Raw genomic sequence first — 22,485 nt, 5'->3', positions numbered from 1 at the left:
GTTTACAACCACAGCAACCTCAGTAGTGGAAATTTTAGACTGAAAATAATGAAGATCTGAAATGTGCAAAACCGTGGAAAGGATTATGAAGGCAGCTGTTGTACCACAGCATGCTGTAGTTATTATACGGTAATTTTGACATGTACAAAGTATCTTAGATACAGTTTTGAAAATTTCTAGGGTAACATTTATTTATGTAGATAGAAAAAATAAAACATCTAATTTTTTTTTCAAAGCTAGATTTAGGCTGGTGCTATAAAAGTCATTCTCTATTTATGCCTCCCCAGCCTATGCACTAACTGAAGCAGGGCACCCCTAGGCAAATTATAGGTTATCGTGTAATTGTACACTGTATCATAATGTATTCACTCTAGAAGGCAAAATTAAAGATACATTTACTTTCATGGGAAGAAAAAAGCCAGTAATGATGATGAACATTTTAGAAGCCTATATTTGCTAAGAACAGAGAATTAAAAGGCTTTTAGCAAATGGACTTTTTCTAACTGGTAAAAGTATTCCATTGATATTCTCCACACTTACAACCCCAGCACTGGTAGCAATAATGGAAGTGATGTTAGAATTAGGGTTCAAGGCACTGAGGCTCAAATTGCTGTCATCATCAAGGGGAAATGCTACAACTAATCACAGATTCTCAAACGATCAGCTGGCCTGATTTAGTCTGATGACCCATCAAGATTGGATACTGAACATAAGCAGGATTTTCTGGAAATGGTTTGTGTATAAATTCTTAATGTGACTTCTGTTCAGATCTTGTCCTCTTTACATTCAGATTTTTAATTACTTTTTGTAGTACCTTATGCCATTTGACAAAAAACATACTTAATAAGCAGAAGGTGTTTTCATGGAGGTTTTCATGGAGGTTTGCTTTAGTACAAACCCAAGCGTGAGATCTAAGAGGACGACTCACAAGAGTTAGTACTCACAATGTCCTCAGCTGTCTCAGGTTCAGAATGAAAATAAGCTAAAACTTTTCACTCAGCAGGTTTCTGTTCCTCGTTCTAGACGGTAATTAATTTAAATACTAATAAATAATCATAAACTTTTATCTTTTTCCTGTTGCTGGAATAACAAATCAACTCCCAGTATTATTCAAAGGGTAATTTACAGGTATGTATCTACCTATCAGCAAAGGCCAGGAGTACTCCAATTCTACATTTCAGTTCATGTTTATTTCCGGTAATAATACTAACAACATTACTTAATAAACTAAATTGTACAAAATTGGAATTTACCCTTGAAAATATGCAATTCCCATATGCAGCCACTGGATGGACTTATGGAACCAGTGAAACCTTTTGACTGTAGACAAGGTGCAGAATCAAGTGAGCAACTGGCAAGAAATTTCCCTGCTGGACAGGAGAAGCTTTCTGCAAAAAAGGGTTTGCACGTAAAAAGCAAGGTACCAGCAGAGATTTTAGCTTCTCCTCTTCAATCGAGTACTTGTTTTTCAATACATTCAGTTTAAGAACAATTAAGTTGTTGATATGAACCAGAGTGATAAGAAAAATTAGTTTGTAGAACATACAGGTGAGTTCCAAATGTGATTATTTGGCATTAAAGTTTTAGGGTAAAAGCACTAAAATTGTACTGAAGAGAAGCTGGGGGGGGTTATTCAGTTTGCGAACAGAAGCAGAACGTAGTTATTTAAAATACTGCTTAATTTTTAAAGCTTATGCTGCTTTAAAATGCTCATGTTCTTTAAGAATAAAATAGAACAATATTTGCTTAAGCTCCCTTACCATTTTCTGGAATAGGAACTTCCATAGCAAGTGTAAAGCAAGCCCTGCATTAAGAGTATGGTCATCCATGAATATAAAAACTTTTTTTCCTTTTTTATTGCAGGTGTTAAAATTACTCCTGAGTATTTTGTGTGTATTGTATTTTTTAGGATATAAAAGGGGATCATGTGGTTTTGTCATTTTGTCTGTCTGCCCTCACCCTATTCTGTCCCAAACAACTTAGAATGGCACCAAACCTAACTCTGCATGCCTGACTTTCTTTTGTCCTTGTGTTGTGAAGGTCATATGCAGAGTCTGTGTAGTGAGTGAATGTCCTCTGACTCTTTAATTGCATGGGATAGTCTTACTGGGTACCTATTATAGCCAGGATGAATGAGAGACAGTGAGAAAAAAGCACGGGTAAGGAAGGCTGGGTCAGGTTCAGTGCTGCTGTCTATTGCTTTCAGTCCTCTTCTGGAATAAAGCATGAAAGGCACTGCAGACATTTGTCAATCAACAACCCGCTCCCAGCCTAATTCACTTCCTCACTGTGTGTAACAGCAACTCCATGGATAATAAAACACCTGCAGAAAAATCACTCTGGATCTCACTGATTTCACTGCCTTCTACCATATCCTTTAAATTCCTGTTATTTGTTAGAAAAGCAAACAAAGCCACTTACAGGGCCCAAAGAAACTAACTGAGCAGCCACATTTAAAGTCTTGCCTGCACTTTAACACCATTCTAAGTCAAGGAGCTGATATTCATGAATTAATTGCCTACAATGATCACACAAATCATGGAACAGGATGGAATGACACCTCTTACACTGACAATAATCATGGTGCCCATCACTGGACACAAAAAGCATGCAGTGTGTCCCTGGCATGCCAGGACTCCTGAATGCCATATGCTGTCCTGACCTCAGATGGGGGAATACCATCTGGCATAAAAGCCCCACAGTTGGCACTGCAGACTGCAGGCTCCAGGCTCCTCTCTCTCCCACCCCACTTCTCACCCTACCCCTCTTGACAATTACAGAAACAGCAATCTTGCAGGAATGAAGTCAGGCTACAAGAATATTGAATGACTGAGTCAGAGACTAGGAATGGGGCTGGAAACTCCAGAGCTGCCTGATACATATCATTGCCTAAAAGCAAAATTGTGACAAATCAGGTTCCTCTGTACCACTCACTAGGCAATGAGATCCCTTCTCTCTTCTCCCTACTACATACAGCATCACGTCACAGGGGGTGCGCTTTCCTGCTAAAATCCTCCCAGAAAACATCATACCTCAGCCAGAAATGCTTCCCCCTGCAAAGCCCCTGAGCGTAACTTGCTATTCTTGGCTTGTTCTGACCTCCTTTAATTTCTTGACCTTGTTCTGGAACGAGGTGTTGGTCCACTTTTAATCACATCAGACCAAACAAGCAGCAATCTTCCCATACCAGTGTGGATTTGGAAAGCCTTTGCTAAGCTGTGGCACTGGGAATCTTCTACCATACAGAGATTAGGTCACAGACTTCCTTCCAGGGTAGGTGGCACCAGGAGCTGCCAGCTCCAAGCTAGGACAGTAAAATGGGTGAGGCAGCATTCTAATATGACACAGGGCGATGTAGCCAGAGCCTATGGAATTACTGGTACCACTAATCTAACCACCTACATAAGCAAATCAGGTGAATCATCTGCCTTACTGGTCTATCAAGCCTCTGCACACACAGGATACCGGGTATATAATGGGGGACTGGCTCACATGAATTAGATTTTTAAAGCGCTTCTAAATTACATGTTACAATTCAAGTTGCTTAGAGACACAAGCTCAGTTTAGGAGTGGTCCTCCTTCAGACAGAAAACCTAAGCCATTTCTTATTCTGCATGAACCACTAAATACCAAACTGTTTACTCCCATGAATAGAATATTCGTCTAAAATTCTAAACCCAAAGAATTGCAAAATAATCTCATTACTCTCTTGATACAGCAATTTTTTCAGTCTACGCTGGTTAGGAAATATGAAGTAAGTATCTATAGTTATAATGTTGCTTTTAAGTAGAGCTCTATCAGGCAATTAGCTGTCAGGCTCACAAGTGACAAAGCTGATGCAAAGCTCTGAACCTTTTTACTCACAGATTGTTTGCTAAATTGGTTTATTTGCATTGGATGCACCACTAAAATTGTTCAAATTAGTAACCAATCAGTTCCTGTTACTATACACCTGAAACTGTAATAGCAAATCTGTCCTGTTACAGCCAAATGACAAATATCAGGAAAACTGTTGCCAAGGCTGCCTGGTTTTTCTGTGTTGAGGCCTGTGGATTCCCACCTGTTCTGTGCAAAGCCACTGCGTATATTAAGTCGCAGCACAGGCTAAGCACAGCTTGGAACACTGCAAGTGTGGACGACATATGACATTCAATATGAATTCCCCTCACTCAATTAACATCATGTACTTTCTCTGACACAAAACAGAAAAAAATTAGTAGCATATTCTTAAAATTTAGAGATTTGGCTTTGATTTTTGGGCATTTGTGCATGCCATTCTGAGGAAGTAACAAGACAATAGTGCTCACAGTGCTCAACCCTAACATTTGGAATGTCTAAACGTCATGCTAAATTTTTTTTTTGCACATCCGAAGTGCTTACATACACTCATGCTGATAAGTGTTTCTTATCTCCTGACATTTCAGATTAGCTTTTTAAAGGCATAATGACTATCAGGACATGTTTCCGTGTGTTCTGTAACACATTTCTACTCAGTTCAGACTTTAATTTCTGATACCCCACACACACATAACCTTTTCTCATTGAAAGCAAATTCCCATGCAAATGTGAAGGAAAAAGAAGAAATCTTAAAAAAAATAGTAATTTGCAACTCCTGAAAAACAGAAGAAAAAATTGATACAGCTTCTATTCTGGAGAACAGCTGCTTTTATTTATGCATAATCAAATTCCAAAGCCAGAAGTTGGTAAGAATGGATTTATCTCCCCACTATCTAATATGTGTCCAGAGCTGACCAACTGAGCTCATCGGCACAACAAAGCAGGTTCTGATCCAGGGTAACCCTACCCTTATTTTGCTGCTCTTCAGTGACTCCTTGTCCTGTGTCCCTGCTATCCATGCCTGACTTTGATCCTCACTGCTTTACAATGAGGTATGTCTTCTTATTAATTGGTTCTTTATTTAAACTTATGAAAATCAGATATGGAAGTGTGCTACATAGTGTATTTCCCCTTAAAATTTTAAGTCTTGCAGTGCTTGCTAATGTGCAGATTGCATGCCATAAATCCACCCTCATTAGCCAGCCAATCCAACACTAATAAGGGAATGGATTCCTTGAAAAGGAGTGGGCAGGACAATGCAGGGTATTAATTTCATGTACCAATATGCATTGGTATGTACCAATAAGTATTCTAATTTCATGTACCAGGATGCATTTCCTCTTCCGCCATTCAGAGCCTCTGGATGAGCTCAGAGCTAATGATGACTCTGAAAATCAGTGGAATGATGTTTATAGGTACATTTGAGACAAATATTGATGGAAATGGAGGCCACAATTACATAGAGAAAACGTACACTCAATTGTTTGGTAATTAAAGAGGAAAAGAGTGGTAGCATAAATTATAGAACTCATTATTAATAGAACGGAAAATGTACTGTGACCTTTTTTTGTAAGATGCTGTTCTTGCATTAAGTGGCTTCTAAATATAGCAGCATTCTGTAGCCAGACTACTTAGATAAACTGGAGTGGCAATGCTATTTCATCTAAAAATAGAGAAACACTTCTCCCTCAAAATACCTAGAGCCTGTACCTGTGGTCTCTCAGGCAGCTGAAGGCAGTCTGTTTGCACAGTCATGGAAAGCAGCCGTCCTGTCCTGTCCTCCACCTCTGTTTGTAAGGATCTGCTCATGGTGATAAAGCTCCACTTTACACAATGGTATTAATCCTTGGTCAGAGGCAGGAAATTTGGCCTAATTTCTTCCTTGGCCAAATGCAGTTAAACACACACCTCTCTGTGCTCTGATCATCAGGCTAACATTTTGCTCTTGGATGAGGGCTGGAGTAAAGGGAATGAATGGTCAGGCAAAGGTAATACTTGAAGTTGTGCTACTTGAAGAGAAAAGGGAATTCCAGGCTCATTGGGCAAGATGGAAAGTATGAACACTAATCCTTTAATGTAAAAAGAAACAAAGAAGGAACTCATCCTCGTGACATGATGCCCAACTGTAGGTATGGGAAACACAGCTCCAGAGCTGAACAAGGGGGAAAAAAAGATTCAGCTTCCTCATATGTGAGCCACTAATTACTGTCCATTAAAATCCAAACAAAAACCCCAATCCAAACCACAGATTTGTCTTCTAAAATTTTAAGAGTCTGGATTTTTTTCATGCATCCAGGTGGAACCTGCATGTTTATTATTTACTTTATCAAGTATTATATTATTAATTTAATTTACTTCACCTTAATTTACTTTATCAAGTCTGCAGTCTCTACTGCAAGGCAGCAGTCATACAGAAGCCCCAATTTCCATCTCTGCAAAGTTATGTGAATAATGATGAACAATGATGGGTATTTCTAAAATGTAGCTTAAATCATCGTCCACAGAAATTGGATTTGTTACCAAAATTTTGTTACCAAATTTTTGTTTGTGTGCAACAAACCAATAATTGCACACTCAAAAGGGACGCTGATTATTTATTTCAGAGTTGCACAAGCCTGGGTGCTCAGTGATATCCCACAAATGAAGCACACCAACTACCAAGACTTTTTACAGTTTACACATTTTAACAAACAGAGGGGTTAGTGTTCATCATAGGCTACAAGTTACATAGTTCTCTTATTAATTAGTACTCTATCTTCCATGGGTTAGTGATTCTCTCACTTCTAATTCTAATCAGTCTGTATGCTCACTCTTTCTCTTCTTTTGGGTCAGTGGGTTTCTTGGGTTGGTGGTCCATGGGTTGGCCACAGATTTACCCCTGCCAGAATTACCTTTTATCCAGTTGGAGCTGATTATAGCACAATTGCTGAGTTAGAGTTATTAGTTTCCTCTGTATCTTGGGGGTTCTGCCAAACATCCTTGTAGCCCCTAAATTCTGCATTCTTTGTGTCCTCTATCAGTGGTACATCCTTCTTTCCAAGCTTGGTCTGAGATCATTGAAGCATCTCCAGCCCTAAACCTTAACAAGACAATTCTACCAACAAGTAATTTGTCTTTGTAACACCTGGACATCACTTAGATCTTGCTAGCTGCTACCTGTTTCACAGTTTTAATCTCCTTTCTTGCTGTTTAGGCTTGACATATAAGAACACCCTTTCTTAAGAAAATTTTATATATTCCACATTTTGCAACAATCAGCTGTCAGACTTTTTGAAAAGGTACAGACATCGCCGTTCCTATTTTTTGGGTTCTTCTTTCCTGAATTGTACAAAAGAGTGATGAGGCTACAGAGCAATTTCTACTTTTTTCCCTTCCTTCGGGCTGCAGCGGTTGCCTTTTGTTTTTAAGATGCTTCCAATTGTTAATACCAAGGAGAAGAGAATTGCTGTTATAAAGATTGTAAACAAGGAGACTGCTTGAAACCCTGTGTCATGGGCCTTCTGACATCTTTCTACAGACATCATGCACAGAACTTTTATCCTCAGCCTCAAAAGCAGTCAACACCTGAAGACTCTTTCAGATTGGACTGTCCTGTTAAACCAGTATCACTGCTGCTCTTTACCAAAGAGCCTTTTCATGAGCTGCCATTCAGTCATCCAAATTTTTAGTTCAAAGAGCTACCATGTCCTCCTATATCCACAGGAACTCTCACACCAAGGCAGAACATCTCACTTAGATGAACCCCCAAGTGCAAATCAGTAGAGAGGATACAGGAGAAAAGAGCAAGTATTAGCCACAAACTCTGCTGATCCCCAGCAAGACAATCATAAACTGACCATTCTAGTTGAAGTCTGCAGTCAGTTACAGAGCTTTGTTGCCTTTTGTTCTGGATCATGAAGAGCAGTTGCAATATGTTATTTCTAATCCACTTTCAGAACATGGAGTAAGAAGGTATTTAAACAGGGAGACAAGGCTGTATCAGCTGCTCTTTGAAGCAGGCTATAAAAGAGCAGTTTTATGGCAGCTGCCATAACGAGGTAACACTTGTATTCCTGCCTGTAAAATGTCTGGAATTCAGTCTGATTTGAACTTTGCAGAATGTTTGCATATGTGGGTCAGTTCACAAGGCAGGACACTGTAAGTTGTTTGCTGTATCTGAGACATGTTGTACAGATCAAAGAGAAAGAAAAAGACTGTTCAAGGTGGCCAGGTGGCTGCTGGTGGCTGGGAAGTGCTGGCTGAAAGGGTATTAGTGACACTGCAGCATCTCAGAACACGAGGAATTGTTTTCTAAAATAATCTGTTTTAGCTGGGCAGGAGGAAGGAAAGGGAGCTGTTTGCTTTTCAATCTGCTGCTTATTCTGGTTGTCTACTTCTATAACTGTGATCTACTTCAGAGTAGAGAAAGAGTAAATATAATCAGCTATAGATGGGACTCCTGCAGTTCAGAAACCTGCTATTGCCTCCAGCACAGCTAAAGGCATAGAAAATTTAGCTGAGATGTGGGATTTTATGATTGCATTAGCAAATATCGAAGTGCCACTGAAGACACACACTACATAAATGGGTTGGAATGGAACTATTCACAGCTGATTGCAGGAGCAGCAGAGGGGAGGAGCACAGGTACAAATTACAGCAAAAGCAGCTCTACTGATGCATGAAGGGCTGTAGTCTTGCCAGACCAGCAGGTGATTATTCCCCTTCCCCATCCTATTTTGTACAGAGGGAGGAACAGATCACAGGTACCCACAATGACATATCTCCAGCTGGGCTTCTTTAAATTCAAACTATGTCTGATAGCACAAATAGAACTCCTGATTTTTTATAGGCAAGAATAATAATAATAATAATTTTTAAACATTCTTGCACTGAACAATGCTTTTACAAAAAATATATATATTTTTAAATGAAATCAAAAAGAGTAGGAAAGGGTGCCACAATGAAGCATTTCATCTACGGATGAAGTTGTGCTTTGTTTTCCAAGGTTAATTATCAAAAACTTCTAAGATCCTGCTAGAAGAAACAGAACTCTTTCGTTTTTAATACTAGATCAAATTTTCTTTCTTAATAATTCTTTTCCTTAAAATAAGAGTGTATTTTCCTCTTCTTTTCGTATGTGCAGCCGTTAATTAGTCTGTTAGACAAAAGCAGTATTAGCTAGACTCTGTCACAATTACCCACATTTGGTAGCTAATTACTCCTTGAATAGTCTTAAGGCTACCAGCAATTTTAGTACAATTGGCAGCCTGGGGCCCCCAGGAGCTGTTCCAGCAGCCAAGAATAGCTGGAACAAGGGGGCGGGCCAGCCGTGACCCTTTCTCCTCAGCCACAACCTAACATATCCACTATGCCAAAGGCAAGAGTAACACAGAAATGAAAATATTCCCAAGTGGCTAAATGTGCTCTCTTTATAGCCTTTTTAAACTAATGGAGTGGCATAAAGGGACTACGGGGAAATAGAAAATAGGACCTTTTAAACGCTAAAGCATTGGCAGGACTACTAATGATTTTTCAATTTTGCAATGTTCCATTAAAACAACAGTACAAAACACTTATATGGGATCAAATTCTGACACAAGACTTTTATTCTAGTGCAATTTTATTCACTGATGCCTCATATTGCAACAATTTACATCACTGCAATATGGGTGTCAAGACAGTAAAAAAATGCTGACTTGATTTAGTAACATTTCACATGCATTTTACACAGGTAGAAATTACTTCACAAGGGACACAGAAATGTCTGTGATTTCAGTAAAATTACTCCTGCTGTACACTTGTGTGACATCAGTGGAAGACTAAAATTAACATAAAAATTTAAATGAGGACTTCAGTTTTAAATACACTGCTAATTCAGATTCTATTCCACAACTGCAAAAAGCATTGCTCTGCAAATTCAGCAGTAATGTGCTTGTAAAGAGGAAGGAATTCCTTTTTTAAAACTTCACAAATATTTGAGGGATCCCTTTCCACTACATTCTTTAAATTTAACCTTTAGCTTACCACTGTTGATGAGCAAATTGATATGAGTATATGGATGTGGCAGCATTGCAGAGGCTGACTGTAGGATAGACACAACAGCAATAGCTCAGCTCAGTTGTGAGCAGCAGCACCACAAGGCTGTAAGTTTGGAGACACATTGCCTTTGGTAGCAGTATTGACTTAAGGTACTTCCAGCCACTTTTCCCTCCTTGCTGCCTGTCCTGTTCTCCCAAGAGCCATATGACGTTTATCAACACAACTGTCTGTTAAGATCACCCTGTGAATCAGGCCCAGGGAATATAACAGGTATTAGAGAAAAATTCTGAAGAAAAAGCACTGTTATTCAGTTTAACCTGATTCAGTCTCATGATCCAGTTCCCAAACATAAACACATACAGCTGTGCTGGCACAGCTGAAAGGGTTTCAGGAACAAGCAGCTGGCAGTTGAGGTGGGTCCTGGCAACGCCTGGAAACAGGAGGCTGCTGGCACAAGTGTGCATGGAACAATACATTTACTGTTGTCCATCCTGGCATTGCTTACTTGCATGTGCACTGGCCAGTTACAGGGCTGTGGTCCACAACTTCAAGTACTGCAGTAAGTTGAGGCACCAGAAATCCTTTAGCAGTGTTTGTCAGGGAATTTGCCTGCCTTTCTGGGAGCAGAGCAGGGATTGGAGAAATGACAGTGTTCTTAGCACCTGACTGCAAACCACCAGCAGGGAAACAAAAGTAACACATATCAAATTTGGGTTCCACCAAAGTGCAAACCTTGACCCTCCTGACTACCTTTAGCAAAAGGTGCTCCTCAGCTCAGCTGCTCAGTGGGAGTTATCCTAAGGTCTCATCCAAAGCCCTGTACAAAATCCTCTCTGGCTTTAAGGTCCAGAAGGATTCCCAAGATAACTCTATGGTGTCCTGACTTGAGATTTCCTGCCAGCTGTGCTCCCTGAACATCAGAGTCCAGGACCTGAAGAACAGACAAGTGCAGCAGATTCTGAAGCAATAAAATTACTTCCTAAAATGGTCTTGGTCATAGACTGGATAGTAGGACAGATGGACTGTAGGACAGACAGAACAGCTATTGTGGAAAAAAAAAAATCTGAATAAAGATAGTCCAACACTGGAGCAGGTTGTCCAAAGGTGTCTCTTGACTCTCCATTCTTCAGAACTCAGCAGGACAAGGCCCCAGTCAATCTGATCTCAAGTGGCCCTGCTCTGGTCTGAGACTGACCAAGTGACCTCCAGGATTCCTTCAAATTAAATTATTAAATCCCTTCAAATTAAATTATTCTGCAATTCTGTCACCAAGGAGTGCCATGTGCATGACTGATGAGGCTTCAAGGATTTGAACTGGGTAATGCTCAGGAACAATCTGAAAGAGCAGGTAAAAAAAGCAAAGCCTCAGCCTATCCTTTTTATCACTTATCCATTTCCGCAAGCTCATAAGGTCACCAAGAAAACCCCTTACTTTTAACTTTCATTCCCCACTAAACTATGACAGGTAAGCACTTGATAACACAGGTGGCTGGAGAAGCTCAGTGTTTAGAAGCAATACCTGGAAGGTGAAGAGTTCTGTCCAATTTTCAGTTTTAATAGTAGCAAAGGCTTCCATCTTGGATTTTGAGCCTCCTTCCTGATAGTGGAGATCACGTGTCTTTTCCCACCTCTTATTTCAAATGCTTTGGAAATGAAGGAAAGATCCATAGCTCTGACACTGCTAGTAGTTGCATCAGAGCAGTGAGGGAAATAGGAGCTTGTTTGTAGCACAGGAAATGCTCTCACCCTTTCTTAGTATCTCTTAGTACAGAGCTCATGGCAAGCCTTGACATCGGGGAAGCAAGGCCTCAAGTGCAATTCAGGAAACACTGAGAAGGATAAGGATAGGTGAAAGACCTTAACTTACCTTTCCAACACGAAAAAGAAGTAAAATAAATTCTTATTTACAAGAACAATATTATTCTTATTTTCTGTAAGGCTGGAAGACCTTAAGAGACCTACCCAGGAAATCAGAAAGTGGTTTTGCCTTGCATTAGAGCCTTTCCAAGCACTTTTTGTTTGGGGGAATTCCTTTTCTATCATCTGTGGGCAAATCCTAAGTTAGGTGTGTCATTATCATCGCTGTGCAATGAGCTCTAAGCACACTGGGAGTTAACAGTATAGCAATTATAATAATTGTATATAATTATAAATTGTGTAAAATGTTTCTGTGCGTTTTGCCCCACTAGTGCAATGTGAAGGCTATGGGCTTTTTACAGATTTGTATCTAAAAAAGGCTAATTAGACCTATACAAAACCTGTACACACATGTTAAGAGCACCAGGAATTAAAGCAAATAAATACTATGTGCACACAGCATCATATTTACACCGATATCTTACAATGGTAAGAGAAATGGCTCTTAATAAATTCTTCTACAGTGCAGCATACAGCCAGAGTATTTCTCTGAGAGAAGACCAGACAGCAACAGGGATGATGGGAGGAAGGGAAATAGGAAGGTGGAGGAACACAGGGCTACATCCATTCCTGAGAAATCAAGTCTCTGCATATCAAAAATCCCCTGGCATATTTCTCCCACAGGTGTGTAGTCACATCCCACTAACTATTCTCTTCCATATTGTCCATGTCCAAAATGGAGGAGTAAATTGTCAATGTCTTTTCAAAATATCCTGTTTATTTTGAATTCTGATAAAGGCCCAGCACATGTGAGTTTTCCTTTTGGATATCTTCATACTTTTGCTCTAATGCAATGTTGCACCACGGCCTGTGACCAAGCTCAATTCACAAGTGGCCTCCAAAAGTTTGAATTGTAGTCTTCCCTGCACTTTTGCCTTTCCTACACAAAGAGCAAGAAGATGCAGGAGTTCAGCATAGCATTCATGGGAAGGGCACAGAAGTGGCAGAGGAAAATTCTGACTCCTAGAGTGTGGTGTTACACAAATTTGCTGTTATTCCATAAGAAAATGCATCAGGAGAAATCACATGCATGCGTTTCTTTTTTTCACGTGACTCTGATTCCCACCTGGTTTACCCCAAATTTACAGGCCTTATCATTCAAGGAGATTGGATCCTCTTGGAGTATCTAGGCCAGCCACACTCAATAATCTTTGGCAGCTCCTTTACTTTAGGATTTGTGGTCAGTCCTGAGACTCTGAGCATCCACAACAGTCTAAGAGAGTGCCTCTATAATATCTGCTGCACAGCAGCTGGATCCATTCCATCCCAAATACACTGGAATCACAAACAGCACAGCAGGTGTTTCTCTTGCAGGTAGAAGTCAAATATATAAATCACTTTCTGGGTTAAGTATCCTCATATGTAACAAATTGCTATGTATCATCAGACCTTAAGTTAGTGTATTTCATCAACTTTCACTTGGAAGTGTTTTCTGCTGATGAGCTTTTTGCAAAATTCAACCCCAAAGGGTGTTTGAAGTTCTTTTCTTGTACAGCTTTAGTACTTGCATATAATGTAATGTGATTGCAGTTAAAACAGCACCGCTGGTGCAGATTACATCGGAGTGGTCTGGAGTCCAAGCCTGTGTCTGGAGTGAGTGATGGGAGTGTTTTGTAGGAGTTGAATAGTGGTGCGCTGCCAGGAGCCCAGGTTATTCCTCCACAGAAAACAGTGTTAAAAATACCAATTTCTCAGTACAATCTGGTCCCATTTGGAGAACAAACATAAGCTTTTAAGAAGTAATAGTGGTAGAAGTAGTAATGGAAGAACGCTAAAGATGCTTCAGCTGTGCCAAGACTGATTTTGGAAAGTTCACCAAAATGCATGCAGGGAAATAAAATGGCTCTTCAACTTTTAAAAAAGTAACTTCTGCATTCTCCCACAGTGCTAGCTTAGTAGAGTAACAGTTCTACAAGCTCAGACCTGCATAACAGGATTTCTTGTTTAATTTGTGGTGTGCAATGTTTACATTAGATGAGTATGTTGCTTATTGATTATTGATTCTAATTTTTAGGGGACTTGTACCTGTAAAACTTTTATTAGCATCACTCTCCCAATTAGGAGGACACTTTTATTCACACTGTTATACCACCACCATTGGTCTAGATGTAGTCATACCACAACAAATGGGATTTACAGTCCCCAGTATATGCTGTACTTTCCAAGTGTTCTTGTAGCCATATGACTGCATCTGCTCCAGGATACTTTTTCCTACTTTAACTTATGCCTGGGATGGAGGTACAGGTATGTTCTTACCTTAAGTTTGTCAGGGATAATACTCCTTTCTGTTTATTCCACACTGCCATCCCTTTTGCCAGGTCTGCTCTAAGTTCCCAGCTCCATTTGTTTTCATACACTTTGCAGTTTGGAGAAAAAAAAATCAGCGGGCAGCACAAGTTGCCATAATCCCTGCTATTCTTCAGTTAAATCTGTTCCATAGGCTAGTCTACAAAGCACCCAAGAACTTGCTGTTCTAGCCCAGTAAAGACTGCAGTACAGGTGCAGGCAGAAACAGGTAGCCAGGGTGGCCTAAACAATGCTAAGCGGTGCTGTCATTGAATGTTGCATTGCATTCAGGCACAATCCCTGGCCAAAGACTGACAATGGTGCACTGACAAAAATAAGTTACTACATTCTAAGGAAATTTGAATGAAAACTAACAAAATCCCAACAGAAGTCTTACATGACCTCAGTCTATTTTATATGAAAATTGGTAAAACTTGCATACACTTACTGATGGATTCGGCCCTCCAGCTTAGATCTCAAAAATCATTGGGTTCACACTCTAATGTTCTGGTTTGCTATCTTCACTTTCCCACAGCTATTGTCATGACAATTCAGCTTCAGAACGAAATGTCAAGGATTCATAATATGACACAGAAGCTACATATTTAAAAGATGAAATATGGTGAGAAACACAAAATCAAATTGTTTTCTTTCACAATATGGGCCCAAACCTAAGCAAATAATTTCAAGAATTATGTTTCTAACTATCATTATGACTAATTTTTTTCCCAGCTCATTACTTATATTTACACATGAGCACGCTCAAGATTTCTATACAAATCATATTCTGGAACATTTCTGTACCTGGCTAAGATGTAAAATATAATGTGAATTTGTGACTCTCCCCTTCTTTCCCTCTGAGGAAAAAATCATCAGTCTACTTCCAGCTAATCAGATATAGACAAGCTTTGACTTGAAACAGATTTTTCTAAGGTCTTTGCAGGGTTTATAGCATATTAGGGTGGTAGGCTATCATTCTGCATGATAGTAAATAGCTTGAAGAAATAATTTTGTCCCAGGAGAGGTCCTATCAGATGCAATACTGTCTGTTTGTACCACTCTAACTTTGTGCTGGATCAGGCATAATTTACCCAGCTCAACTGACAGAAAGCTGGCATAAACCCTGAATAAACAATGTAACATATGCTCTGGCTCATTTGGTAAAAATGCAGTCATGTGCTCACACCAATACAGATCAAATTTCAACTGCCAGGAAACCCCATACTCATAAATTTTATATGACTTACTGCAGAACCACATCCTTACATTGCTTCATTTTCTTCTACACACTAATTGAGTTGTAATTACTTTATGATGGGCACAAATAAAGAATACAGCATTATTTGAAATCTCTCTGACAAATACTTGTGTGCCATGGGTCTACTGTAGCATAATGGTTCTTCAAGCAGGGAAAAACACGATCTCCAGAGAGTACCAATGCCTCTTCCATAACACTGGTGTACATGATTTTGTATCTTTACGGTCTCTACAGAAGTTAACACACACAAGGCAAAGCAGACTGTGACATCCCTCTGCAATAAAGATGTTGGACTGGCAGTGTATCTGCCCCACTGGAGACAAACTCATGTACCTTTGTGCTGCTTTTCACCTCTTTGCAGGCACTAATGGCACTGGAATGGAGGAAACAGGTTACTCTGACTTCCAACAGTTCGTAGTCCTGCACAGGCTTTATGCTGTGTCTGAGCTCTGCTATGCACCTCTGCATACTTGAATCTCTTTTCAGCACAAATTACTGTAAGTACATGGTTGCTGTTACCTTTGGAGGAAAAGTTTAGATTCTGAGATTACTTCTGCAAGACTGCATCAAACATAGATTTTAACAGCACAGTTCCCAAATACTTACCTCTGTTAAAGACAGCCTCTCTTTCTGACTCTCTCCAGGCTGTTTCTAATGTCCATCCAGTTTCCAATTCCAACAAACTGATCGTTAAATTATAACATTGCATTGCTTCTTTGGAACATGGATTTCTCACTCAGTTTCAGCCTAGTCCTGGTCATTACTCAAAACCAAAAGGAAGACAGAGGGGTACAGAGATAACAGATGGATATACACACACCAAGCCTGCTTTTGCAGTGTCTCCTGTTTTATTTAGCCATACACACGCCTGCTAGGTGAGCGCAAAACACAGGTCAAGGGCTCCTATTTTAATTTCTTAGTATTATTTACTTCTTGCAAAAATGTTTTAATAACCAATGATTTGCAAGGTATCTAGTGTAGCCCACTTGTGAATTAGAAGCTCTGAATCTAGCCTCAGATGTTCTCAGACTAATGTGCACAATCAAGAAAACATAACAAAACACAAAAGTTACGTTCTTCTTCTTTCCAGTTGTCCTTCAAATCTTTAAATACTTAATGTATTTATTCTATGCACAATAATTACACTCCTCTCATCACTCTAGGATCTAGATTACTCCCAAAAGGATATGGCTGTCTCTTCTCAAATAAGGCTTGCCTACATAAACTACCATAGGGAGTGCTTCCCCCCAGAAAAAGTCGGGCCAATAACTTTTCCTCCCAAAAGTTTTAACACCAGAAGAAATATAACTCCAGTTCTGAATGTCTTGAGGAATTTGGTCACGCTTATGTCAAAAACACAGTTTTCCAGTGTCAAGCACTGAAAGGACAAACTGGAACCTTACTCAGAACCAGTGGCATTGCTTGCAGTTGTGGATTAGCAGTTGTTAACATACTTGGGTAAACCTCATCTACGTTCTCCTGACATTATTTTAAAAGCAAGTCCCAGACAACGTAGGACCTGCAGAGAAATATCAGCTATTGTTCTCAGCCACTGCTGAAACAGAACATGGGTTTGGCAGGCAGGACAACACTTCCTTTTATGCTACCAACAGTTTACACTTGTCTGTAGCCTACTTCATTTCATCTGAGAAACTGAAAGTGAGGACTCTGACAAGGTTTGGATCTTGTAAGCTTTTGCTAGGAGTTGGTTTGAGCTGACTCACACTTCTGGGAAGCATCCATGCTTTTGAAAAGAAATCAGGAAGACTAAAATTAGAACAACTGCATGCATTCAGATGAGGCCATTTTAGGGAGTAGTTTATCGCTGATATATAGGGTGGTCTGGTGCTAGAAAAATGGTTTGGAACGACCATGTCTGTTTGTTATGAGGCTTTATAGAGGCCTGTGGTGCTTCTTCTTTAAAAAGCTTTAGCTTAGGCGGCCATAAATTTCAGCTGTAAAGCACCACAATCATTGTAAGGTTTCCACCAGGTAAGGGTTGATTGCTTTTTGAGATGACATGTCAAATTAAACATAAATCTTGGCCTGTGCTTTTCTGTGAGCATGGAATGTTGTTATATCTGATCTTACAGGTTGGCTTGCTTTACTCTTCTTCAAAAATTCTGGCATGATGGCCATTGCTTTATCACTAAGTGAACAAAAAATGTCTGAATAAGCAACTTCATTAACATTAAAAACATACAAAAGGAAATGTTTAAGAGCAGGGCTATCAAACCTTCTGTCAGCTAACAAAACCCTCGTCTTAACTACCTAGTAGAGTTTGGCAGACCAAACCTAAAGTGAAATCTGTGAAAATAAACTCTATAAATGCACTGTCATAACTTTTATGTGCTCCACTATACCAGTCAGCGCTCAGGGACCTTGTAATTAGTCTTTATAGAATTTTTATCTGCACATAAAGTTTAGATGCTGGAAACTATTTGTTGCCCTTCTAGCAAGTGCTTTCTTTCCTTATTTTTCCTCATGCCATTAAGTTGTCAGTTTCTCGTCCTTTGCTCCTGTTGTACCTGCCACAACTTTGGAATTTGGTGTTCCTCTTCAGCATCTCCACAGCAATGTCACTGGGAATGAGATACAGATTTTTTTCTATCTGTAGCAGTGGCTTTGCTCAGTCTCCTAACTGGCCCTTCCATTCTCTGAGCACCTGCAAAATTAGAGAAAGAGAATTTGTTGATCTGAGATTCCAAAGAAAAATACTGTCAGGCTTCTCTCTGATAAAGGCCTCAGTTTACAAACTGTAACACAAAGGCTGTGCTGTCTACGAAAAGAAAAGGTGTTCTGTTCCAGTAGAGGAATGTCTTCAGCCAGTGGAAAGGTTTTGTAGACTCTGGTGACAATACCATGACCATGTATCAGTGAATGTGAGTGTTAGTAACAGAAATGACCCAGCAAAATTCACCTTATTCATCAAATCAACCAAAGTTCTGGCTGTGCAATAGGTCTGTAGGTAGTATTTATTAGAAAGCAGCAAAGGCTACTGATGAGTTGCTGATGCAAATGATCCTACCTGATAAGCAAAATCTGACTGTATTCCTCAATTTCCTCCCCTTTCCTTACCAAAAATAGAAAAATACAAAGGGCAAATACAATACTGAAATGAATATGGATTTTGCCACAGAGGACCTCAACAACTTTCTCCTTGCTATGGCTGCTTGCCAAAGAACTGGAGCTGTATGTGTGTACACAGTTTTCACACACACCCCTCCAAAAAGGAGAAAAAAAATCACTTACAAGGACAGACTGACTTTTGGTGACTTTGAACCCTGACACGCTTTGTCCAATGAAGAGGTCTAATTATCATGACAACTCTACCTCAGTCTGTTTCCCATTACGTGTGAATGATGCAGTTCTACATTATGACACCACACTAAAGAAAAGGCATCGAATGGTAGGAATGGTGCCTATTTAAAATACACAGGTCACTGCTATGACACATTAACACTTGGCTGTGTATTTACCATTCTCCCTCCTCGATAAAGAGGTGGACTTTGGGATGGAATAGACGCCATAAACTTCTATGTAAACTGCTTAAACGGCTTTTGCCCTTTACAGAAGCCAATCTTTCCAGGAAAAACCAACACTGTAACAGATACGGCTAAAAAAATTTATGTTGGCTTGAGACACTGGTTCCTTCGCTTTGATCCTACATAACAGTATGCACGTGTAAACACAACAGCATTTTATAAGGATAATCCCAAGAGTTAAAATGAAAAACACCATTTATAAAGACTAAGAAATAACAGATGATTTTTTACCAATGAAAAATTGAGCTCTATACCAATAAGTCTGAGAAATATTAACTCTATCCTAGCCCAAACCAGCACAGTAGGCCAATATGAATTTTGTTACGTGACTGTTCATACTGTATTTTCAAATTTTTAAATGAAATTACTGAATAATTCAGCAGTCCTTCATTATAAGACATGACATTAAACAATTTTAGATAGGTCTACATGTAGAACTTTAAATAAACATAAAATAAATATGTGTAAAGGAATTCAGGCAGGTACAATTTTGAAATAAGACATCAAACATTGCACTGACCTCATCCATGTTTCCAAGCTGTATCAGCTTAAAACAAAATTGTCAGTGCATCCCATACATTAAGCTGTGTTTAAAAATACCCCAAATCAATGGAGCTGATTGATTGTTCTGAGACTCCAAATTTATTCAGAAATCCCTACATTACTTCACACACAGTCTACCTCCTAATCTATCCCGAATGTAGCCTGTCCTTGTGTGACAAGAGATGTTTCTTCAGCTTCAAAATCTATGGAAAATAGGCCTCAGCCATGAGAGTGGCTGGTGTCAGAGTTCAATTTCTGTTTGTAAATCTGTGCTCTCCTTGTGCTTTTCCTTCAGTTCAGTCTTCTTTCCAGAGGCTGTAATAAGCAGTGTTTGAAAAGAAAAAGTGAACAGTGTAACTCTGAGTTGAGGCATTCACCGCCTACTGGATAAGTTATCCAGAAGATGAGGAAGCAGAACAAGAACTGAGTGTGAATATAGTGATGAGTTATTCACTTTCTAGGTGTTCTTCAAATTTTCTTAGGGAAAAAGAACCCTATAAAATTAAATAATTACTCAAAAACAACCAAAGATATAACATCTGTAATTAGAAACCTCTTCATACATTTTTTCAGGGCTTACTAAGCACTTTATGGGAATCTGTCATATGTAAATATCATTACTATTTTATTTGCTCCTCAGATCAAATCCATATGAGTGAACTAGCTGTGCATGGATTTCAGAATTTGAAAAACTCTGAGAGTTTTCTCCCCACAGAAAACCCACAGTGCCCAACTTTCCTTTCACTCCTTCAATCATATTGCTGAAATGACTCCCCTGACACCTGCAATTATATACATTAGCTATACCTGGGCTTCCCAATCATGGATCAGGATCTATGACAGCTGGCTGTCAATTAGATCCAAATAAGATTTGTTCACACCTAAACAATCACTGAGAAGGGCAGGTAAAGAACAGCAGAAGCAGCACTCAGTAATGCTGAGAGACTTTTCGAGACCGTTTATGAGTTGTGTAACTCTTACACTGTACAGGGACAGACTTTTTGTCTTGCCAAACCAGTCAGGCAAGGAAGAAACACTGGGAAGTCATAGTGGAGAAACTGTGTTTTCTGGTATTTCTCTGGCAGGTCAAGCTAACAGCACCATAATAAAATTTGACAGGTTTGGAAATAGTCTAATGCAGATTTATTTAGTATTTGTCTGTTTTCTGGTGTTTAAATTCCTTCAAGTACAACTCTTCTAAATGTGGTCTTTCAAATTATTTTATTTCCTTAGGGCAGGTTCCTGAAACTCCTCTTGGTTTCCAGCTCTTATCTGGGGATCAAAAATAGCCACCATGGCTCACAGAACCTAAGCCAAGGTGCCCCAGCCAACCCCAGGTAGCAACATAATCTCTTAAGAAGGCATCCAGAACAGAAGAAACGAAGATTAAAATGAATGGCTGAAGTTGCCACACCAATTTCTTAAAGTATTCCTGCCAGGATTGAGCACACCACGGCATTCATGCAGTGGGAAACCACGGGTTTTCAAAGAAACATGTAGAATGATTTGGCCATTCTGGATGAATTTAGAGGCAAGGTCTTTCTAGGAAGATGGGTAAAAATACTTCACATCTCTTACCACTTGTTTTTGTTTTCTGAACCCATCTTTGAAATACAAAGGAAGTTAAGAGAACACATTAAGATGATGGGGAAAAATCTGTATTAAACTTAGGAGGGAAGGAAATCCAGAGATACAGATGCAACTCCATCTTTTTCTGATCTGCACCATAGCTGTGCCCAGACAATTTAAACATGCTATAATTCTGCAATAAAAACTGTTGTTAACCACAATCAAGCTGTGACTTGTTCAGATAAAAGGACTTTCTTAATAGTGTTTACTTATACATATATTAAATAGAGCCTGCTGGGTTAAGGAGAATAGTGGTAAGTATTTTAATTGCAGGTCTTTAACTAGCAAGAACTTTATCCTGTTTCCTCACAGAGGTAGTCATTACCGAACCGGCTCAGAGTGCAGAAGATTAAGCACCTAATCATTACACAGGGTGTTGAAAACTCGGGGCTTCATGTAAATGCCAAGTATCCTTAATGTTCATTTCCCATTGGGTTTAGTCCCTTGCACTGTCTTCCCAGAAAAAACATCTGAGTTTTCCAAGCGAGTTACATGGTTGTGAATTTCTCCTAAAGCTGGTATTAGGCAGGGATGCTTCAGCACCACGGAGTTACATCGAGTAACAGCGTTTCTCAAGGACGAAGTACTCCCTGTACCAGCCGCAGAGAGGGTTGCTGAGCCAGGCTTACATTCCCTGGGCCCTGTTACACATTCATTGAGCAGCTCTTCTGTATTATCCCATGAGGTGGTCAGGGCTGTTTGGGAATACGTTCACAGTGATAGGTGTAGAAGGGCTAAATTCTGCTTTCAGGTCTTTTGTCTTCTCTGCAGGTGTCCTACTGAGACGATCTACAGGCATCCTCTCTCCCCCTGGAAATAATAAAACCCTTAAGAAGTCTTTCTCCTCCCGTAACTGAGCAAACTCACCCCCGAGCACGGCTAGTACGTAAGGAGGTATACGAGAGCCATCTATGTGCTGCCAGTGATGTACTTCACAGCACGGGAGGTGACCCTAGTGCATCAGCCTTCTGCTAGCAATCACCCCGTCTTCTGACAGCCAAAAATGGAAGGCTGCGTTTACCCTCAGCAGCGAAGTGCACCCAACAGCCCCCTGAGCCGACTCCAAGGGCTTCGCCTCCTCCGCCTCGCAGACCGGCCCTGTGTCACCCGAGCGGGCAGCGCCGCCGCCTCAGAGCCCTGCGCAGGCAGACGTGTCGCTCACTCAGCAGCTGCCGAGCGGGCGCTGCACGACGTGGCCGCACCGCGGTGGCCAAACGCCGCCGGCCTTCGACCCCTTTCCCCGGTGGCAGGGACCGGCGCCGCCTGCAATGCCCCCTCCCCTCCCGCCCCGCGGGTCCAACGCGGCGCCCTCAGCCCCTCCCCCCGCTCCCGGCGGTTCCCGCCCTCTGCCGCGGGGCGGCGGCGCGAGCGGCCCCTCACGGCACAGCGCTCACGGCACAGCGCACACGGCACAGCGCCCCCGCCCCGCGCGCCGCCCCCGGCCCCGCCGAC

The 22,485-nt window shown here is 40.4% G+C and overlaps 1 long non-coding RNA gene across 1 annotated transcript; it reads left to right on the top strand.

Moving 5' to 3' along the window:
• The first annotated feature begins 4,511 nt into the window (after positions 1 to 4,511).
• Positions 4,512 to 20,726, top strand: LOC138108925 (uncharacterized). The gene is made up of 3 exons (XR_011150130.1): positions 4,512 to 4,889; positions 15,678 to 15,813; positions 20,638 to 20,726. It is a non-coding gene; the product is annotated as an uncharacterized lncRNA (long non-coding RNA).
• Positions 20,727 to 22,485: the final 1,759 nt, after the last annotated feature.

The sequence above is a fragment of the Aphelocoma coerulescens genome, chromosome 4, assembly GCF_041296385.1.
Source record: "Aphelocoma coerulescens isolate FSJ_1873_10779 chromosome 4, UR_Acoe_1.0, whole genome shotgun sequence".
NCBI classification, from domain to species: Eukaryota; Metazoa; Chordata; class Aves; order Passeriformes; family Corvidae; genus Aphelocoma; species Aphelocoma coerulescens.
Note: the sequence above shows the minus strand (reverse complement) of the source record. Positions and strands in the feature narration are given on the sequence as shown.